This window comes from Mesocricetus auratus, unplaced genomic scaffold (genome assembly GCF_017639785.1).
Source record: "Mesocricetus auratus isolate SY011 unplaced genomic scaffold, BCM_Maur_2.0 Super-Scaffold_6730, whole genome shotgun sequence".
Taxonomy (NCBI): Eukaryota; Metazoa; Chordata; class Mammalia; order Rodentia; family Cricetidae; genus Mesocricetus; species Mesocricetus auratus.
Genome location: NW_024429184.1, coordinates 89515191 through 89522726, shown reverse-complemented (window position 1 = coordinate 89522726; position 7536 = coordinate 89515191). Strand labels below are relative to the sequence as shown.

Below are 7536 nucleotides of genomic sequence, written 5' to 3'. Positions count from 1 at the left end.
CTTTAATGTATGAATCAGTGTTTCTGACTCTCTCTCTCTCTGGAACCCCATATCTACAGATTAACTTCTTTCACCCTCTCTTTTTGGGCTGGTCATCCACACTTCTGATCCAACCCAACCAGAAATAGAACAATTCCATTTCCTCTCAAGCCTGGTCCCCTCTAGCATCCCTTGCTCTGTCATCTCTGTGATCCCTCCCCACCTCTGCTCTGGTCACTCCTCCTTATAGCCTCGGCTCTGGTCAGGCCATCCCTACTGCTTTCCCACACCACCAAGTAGCTGTAGTGTGTGGAATACATACGAGGGTGCCAGGGATTTGAACTCAGGCTGCCTCGCTTTCACCGCAAATGTTCTTAGCTACTGAATCATCTCTTCGGCCCCTGCAATAGCTCTTTAACTAGTTCTCCAGACTTAACTCTTTGCACCTCACAAGGGCAAAGTGTCATCCTTGTTTGCCATTGACTTTCCTTCCACAAACATAGATACAGTGTTCAGTCAGCCCTGTGCTCACAAGGCATGGGTCGTCATGGCAACAGGATAGGCAAAAAAAAAAAAAGACAGGAATAGGTTCTGGATCCATTTCTAATGTACCTTTCATTGCTTTGGGTTATTATTTATTATTGCTTAAAATCTCTTTCTTCAGGCTAGAGAGGTGGTTCAGCTATTAAGAGAACTGGCTGTTCTTCCAGAGATATTGTGGGATATTTGTTTAACTAGGCGGAAGATGTATTGTTTTTTTTTTTTTGTTTTTGTTTTTGGTTGGTTTTTTTTTTTTTTTTTTTGGTTTTTCGAGACAGGGTTTCTCTTTATTGTTTTGGAGGCTGTCCGGGAACTCACTCTGTAGACCAGGCTGGCCTCAAACTCACAGAGATCCTCCTGCCTCTGCCTCCCGAGTGCTGGGATTAAAGGCATGCGCCACCAACGCCCGGCTTACTTTTTTTTATGTTGCTGAATATTACTTCAACTGTGTAAAGATGTGTTCCATTTGTTGTATTTCTTTAATGATGTAAGGATGTGGTGCTTTGCCTGACTAAGGTACCTGATCGGTCTAATAAAAAGCTACATGGCCAATAGCTAGGCGGTAGAGGGATAGGAGGGGCTGGTGGGCAGAGAGAATAAGTAGGAAAAGGAATCTAGGCTTAAGAGAATGAGGAGAGAGAATGAAGGAGAAAGAAAGGGAGATGCCTGGAGCCAGCAAGTCAAGCAGCTGCCAGACAGACAGACATGGAGTAGGACCTACAGAGGGAAAGAAAGGCAAAAAGCCTGGATGCAAAATGTGGATTGTTGTGGAAAATCCCTTTATACTGTGTGAAGATGTATCACTGTGATTGGTTTAATAAAGAGCTGAATGGCAATAACTAGGCAGGGAGAGGTGGGGTGGTGCATTTGGGCACAGAGAGGACTCAGAGGGGAAGAAAGGCGGGGTCACCAGCGTACCAGAGAAAGCAGCATGAGCGGTACAGAGAGATGAGGTAAGAAGCCTCATGACAGAACGCAGATTAAAATAAATGGGTTAATTTAAGTAATAAGAGGTAGCGGGACAAGCCTAAGCTAAGGTCAAGCTTTCATAATTAACTATAAGTCTCTGAAGTCTCTGTGTCATTATTTGGGAGCTGGTGGTTCAGAGAAAGACTTGCTACAGTAAATGAAGAGAAACAGGTTAAAGTAAGTTATAAGAGCTAGAGGGACAAGCATAAGATACGGCCAAGCATTCAGAATTACTAATGAATCTCCGTGTCTTGATTTGGGAGCTGGTTGCTTGGTGGCCCAAAAGAAAACCTGTTACACACAGGGCCCAACTTTAATTCCCAGCACCCACATGGCAGCTCACCGTCGTCTGTGATGGCAGCGCCAGGAGCTCCATCAACACCTTCACACAGACACACATGCAGGAGCCCCATCAACACCTTCACACAGACACACATGCAGGAGTTCCATCAATACCTTCACACAGACACACATGCAGGAGTTCCATCAATACCTTCACACAGACACACATGCAGGCTAAAACGGCAAAGCACGTTAAAAGAAGTTCTTTCTCCTGAGTTGGACAATCTCCTTAAAAAGCAGGGTCACTGTACCTGCCTCACAAGCATTCACCATGCTGTCCTGAGGTTTGCATGGACACATGGGTGCCTAGATAGAGGGATGAGTGACAGCTCAGGTGAACTATCATTCTTCTTTCCAGCTCTACAGTCAGAAGGACATGGCTCAATTTCCAGAAGGGCCCACATGCCACAAACCACTCCATTTCTACTGAAGCTGTTCAGAAAATATAAACTATAACCTTTAGGGAAAGGGGATCTTAGCTGTATTTTAAAAATCCCCCCCCCGTGACTGTAATACATACCCAGAGTCTAGAACACTGCTGGTCATGATGCACACCTGTAATCCTAGCATTTAAGAGGCAGAGAAAGGAGAACTGTGCAAGTTCAGGGTCAGCCTGACCTGCCTAGTGAATTTGGGGCCATCCAGAGCTGCATAGCAAGCAAGAACCTAAGTCAACCCGCACCCCTCACACACCCATCAACCCTATCGCTAACCCACTTACATTGTTATTCACTTTGTTTTGTTTTGATGTTTTTCAGCAACACATCTTAGAGGTTCCTCTCTGTCTCGATAATATAAGAATGGGCTCTTTGAACAGCTGCGAAATGTCCCACTGGACGGATATAACTTGAGGGTTCATGGTCTATAGTAGCACTCAGTAATCCTGTCCATACAAATATTGCCGAAACAAATACTCCCTAGTTTGACTTTTGTCAGATTAACACAAACTGGGGTCATCTGGCAAGAGGAATTTAAGCTGAGAAAATACCTCCGACAGGCTGACCTGTAGGCAAGCCTATGAACGATTGATGTTCACTGTGGGTGGTGCCATCCCTGGGCAGGTGGTCTTGGGCTGTACCAGAAAACAAGGTGAGCAGGCCACAGGAAGCAAGTCCGTAAATGATGTTCAACTTGCTGCCTTGAGCAAGTTCCAGGACAGCCAGTGTTACACAGAATAACCCTGCCTTGAAAAACCAGTGAAGAAAAGTAGACTAGGATGCTTGTTGTTTGCATAAACATATATATGTATGTATATAAGATAAAGTCCTACAAATACACTTAACAAATAAGAATACTTGTAGTTTCAATAAATATATTTAATTTGCTATTTGTAGTTACGGTATTTGACAGTTATTACTAAGCTGCCCTGCGAGGACTTAGTATTAATCTTAAGTTTGGGAAGAAATTTGGGGGAAGAGAAAATGTGGTTACATATTAAAGACACATGCATGAGGTCACAGTTCCTGTACTTGGGTTTAAATTTCAAAAAGTGAGCAGAGAATACAAACACGGATTATCCACTGTAGCCAAGGCTCCCAGTATCTTTTTCCGTGGCAATCACTGGATGGAAGTTCCCAGTGCCTCTCCGGACAGCCAGGATTCTTGTTCTTTCTAGCCATTATTCTCAAAAAGGCAACAGTCTGTGTTTTCTGCTGTGTCTCAGAAGGTAGATGAAGCCACATTTTGAAGCCCTTTTTAGACACCATCTTAACCACAGTATTGCTTCAGAAGTGAGCATTCCCAGAGCGGGGCCAATGGCGAGCGACGCCCAGGGAACTTGGAGGGCTTCTGCCTCTGAAGGAGCTTCTCATTTCTGAAGACAAGAAGCAAAGAATGGAAACTTTAGACAAAATTATGTTCTCCAGAACGGGAAGAACTTTGCAGCCCTAGCAATTCTTTCCTTTGAAGCTCTGCCAGGAGCTGAAGACAATACAACCAAACATGGGATTAGAAACACACTCTTCTACAAAGGCGAAGGATTCCTGGAGCAAAAACCAGACACTCCTTTGGGAGGTCTTTGCTTTTACATAATAGGAGATTTTACTGTACAGTGTTCTCTTCTGCTTCTGTTCTAAATCCTTGGTCCTCCTCTGAGTCTGATAGACAGAACAAAGCTAGAAGCATAGAGCTATAGAGGAAAGCTGAATTCTCCCTCCCTCCCTCCCTTCTTCCCTCCCTTCCTCCCTCTTCCTTCCCCCCCCCCTCAGGATTGTTGTTTGGTTTGGTTGATATGGTTTATCTTTTGGTTTGAGATATGACTTTGTTGATCCCTTGTTGGTGGGCACTCATCATGAAGCCAACACTGGCCTCAACCTCACAGCAATACTCTTGCTTTAGCCTCCCAATACTGAGAATATAGATGTGCACACCACACCTGGCCAGATTTTTCTTTTGGCTATGACATGGTTTTCTTTATTTGTTGTTTGGCTTTTTTTCTTTATTTCTTTGCTGTTTATCTGTTTGTTTGTTTGAGACAAAGTCTCACTACTCTGTAGCCCTGGCTGGCCTGGAACTTGCTATATAGATCAGACTGACTTCAGACAGAGATCTGAATCTGCCTGCTTCTGCTTTCTGAATGCTGGTATTAAAAGTATGACAATGACATGTTTTTATAAAAGCTGTCATGACTTCCTGAGAGACACAAACCATTGAAAACATGATTTTCATGCATGGTGAGTTCTCAGAGATTTCTCTATCTCTTGATGAAATTCAAACATCTGTCTTTGAATAGTTTATCAGCTTAAGGTCTTCGATAGATGACAAAATAAGTGACTCACAAGAGGGAGTCAGAAGTGGTCATTTCAGCACCATAGTGGCTTGTGGACTCAAGAGCTCCAAACAGTACAAATCTGAAATTCATAGCACTGGAGGCTTAGAAAATGCTCCTAGGCTTCTAGGACTGACGGTGGAGCAAGTGCTTGTCCAGCATGCCCATGGAGCTCAGAGAAAAAACTGAGAAAATTGGTTCTCTTTCCTCCATGTGGTCTCAAGGCTCAAACTCAAGTCTTCAGGCTCCTTTACCAGCTGAGACATCTCTCTGATGCACCCTTTCATAATGATTAAGTTAGGAAGAATAACAAATCTGATTCAAGGGGCAAGGTGCTTTAACCACACGGTGAGTGAGTTCCAGTCATTAAAAACTTGCTGTCTCCTGCCTGTAAAAACAGTAAGAGATCACCATGCAGATGATCCATCTGTGCTGGTTGGTAGTGAAGCACTGTACTCGGGTTGTCTGTGTGTCACACACACAATTAGGAATTAGCCCATGAGTGTACCTTTCACATCTAAACCTGTGAGTTCCTTGGCTGCAGCCGCACTTGCCCCTTATCCTACTCTGTCACCAAGCAGTGTTTCTTCTGCCCTGTGTCACCCAAGGGCCATGTGCCAGCTAGCTATCACTTCTACAACCCAATGCCTGATGAAATTGCTCAAATACTCTGACTCAAAGCTGATTGCCCTGCCCTCTCTTAGCCCTTGGGAAACCCCAATAAGGCCCTGCCTCCACATCCCATCCCCTGGAGTTAGCTCTTCCTGTAGCCAGGGGTGGCCTTGTTACCTGACAGCAGGCATTTGTGGCATAAAAAGCCACTCATTACAGCCAAGACAGGCAAGGCTCCTTTACTTGAGCCCAAACTGACCTGATATCAGCTCTAATTGAAAGGGCAGCAGAAATAGAAAGGCCAAGGATTGCCTGGTGGTCATGAGCAGAGTTTTCCTCTTCTCTATTTACCTTATTTGTTTGTTTATATGCTTATTTAGAGACAAAGTCTTACTATGTAGCCCAGGCTGGCCTCTAATTCACTTCAACCCACTGCCCCCAGCCTCACAAGAACTGGCTTAAGCTTTTCTTGTGCATAAGCATTCCAGCCTGAAGATGTACAGGCCAAGAGCCATGACTCAACTCAGGAACTGTTGAGTGTCTCCTGGTGTTGATGTCATCCTCTTTCACAAACATCCTGGCCTATGGTTTGTTGGGGCCTTAATGATAAGGCTGAGGGACTGTCGTTGCTTAAACTGCCAAGAAAGCACAGAGTAGGGTGCTCATACCAACACCAGTGACAATGGTCAAGTTAAGCTTGTGGCATGCTGGGCATGAGGGTTCATGCCTGTTAATCCCAGCTCACATGAAGCTAAGCAGGAGCATCACCCTGAGTTATATGGTGAGCCTGTGCTACAATGTGAGATCCTGTCTTAGAAACAAAAACTGTATTATAGTCCTTTGACAAAACATGCAAGTGTTCATGCATTGTATGTGTATTGTATGTACTTGTTAGTGTAGGTAAGGTGTGTGTGTATGTACATGTCGCATGCACGTGTGTAAGCACAGGTGTGGATACCCATAGCTGATATCAATGGTCTTTACTCCATCTGTGTTGCTTTTTATAGGGGGAGGGGGACGTCTCAAGACAGGGTTTCTCTGTGACTGTGGAGGCTGTCCTGGAACTCACTCTGTAGAACAGGCTGGCCTTGAACTCACGGAGATCTGCCTGCCTCTGCCGCCCGAGTGCTGGGATTAAAGGCGTGCACCACCACTGCCTGGCTGCCATCTGTGGTTTTGAGATGGGCTAGGAACCCTGGCTTCAGGGATTCAACTGTCTCCACCCCACAATGCTGGAGTTACAGCCATATGCTTCCACACACACAGTTATTTATGTGCGTTCTGGGAGTCTGAACTCAGGTCCTCAGGTTTATAGGGCAGACACTTTACCAGCTGAGTCGTCTCCCCAGCCCTTGGGCACAACATTTTAAACAATCACCATGTCTACATGTAAAGCTCAGAAGAATTTGACCCCGGGTTAAGGAGCAAAGGGAACAGGCATGACATAAAGACAGATGCCAAGCCTTTTATGTCACTTTAGTCATCCATCAGATACTATCTGTACGTTACAGTGAAAAGCCAGTGTTTATCAAAGGGCTCCTTCGGGTTCTGAGAAGTAACCTAGGCAACTGTTACCATAACCCACATCAGAGATCTTATCTCCTGCAGGCCAGTAGGAAGTCAGTAATGTATTGCCCAGCTGTGGGACTTCCAAAATTAGGAATTTTCAGGTCAAGAAAGAGCAAATGCTGTGATTTAGCTTTGACAGGTTGATATCGAAGTTGGTTCTGGAACTTACCAAGAGTGCTTCATGGCAAAAGGATCTTCTGGCTCATAGTTTTCCCTGCTTTCATTGGGCGAGTGTGTGGCTGCCTTGAGCCATGTTGTTTTTAACTTAGTTTAGTCAGATAGGCCCCCTTGTCTGTAAACATTCCAGCCTTGTGACTTAATCTACCATGTGATCACAAAGCTATTGAAAGTATGCTTTCAGTGAGTTTCAGGTAAGGGCTCAGAGTCTGTCCTGTCCCCTGTGGTCCCTAACTCTTTCAGCACAGTATGCCCCATTATAAACTCAAGGGTACACACTTCTAACACTGGGGCTGGAGATGGAGCTCTGTCGGTAGAATGCTTGTCTGGCATATACAAAACTCCGGGTTCAATCTGAGCCTTGCAGAAACCGGACATAGGGCACACATGTAATTCCAGTTTGCAAGAGGTAGAATGATCAGAAGTTCAAAGTCATGTCCAGCTGCATGGTGATTTCAAGGCCAGCTGGGCTACCTGAGACCCTGGGTGCTGGGGAGGTTGTTGTTTTAAGAAAAAATTAAAATTAAATATTGTCTGGTCTGATGATGTGTACTTTTAACCTGAGCATTTGGGAAGCACAG

The 7536-nt window shown here is 44.8% G+C and overlaps 1 long non-coding RNA gene across 1 annotated transcript; it reads right to left on the bottom strand.

Annotated features, from left to right (window-relative positions):
- Positions 1-3131: 3131 nt before the first annotated feature.
- LOC121138987 lies at positions 3132-7027 on the bottom strand. The gene is made up of 2 exons (XR_005875861.1): positions 6948-7027; positions 3132-3643 (listed from the first exon to the last, which is right to left on the bottom strand). It is a non-coding gene; the product is annotated as an uncharacterized LOC121138987 (long non-coding RNA).
- Between the last annotated feature and the right edge of the window lie 509 nt (positions 7028-7536).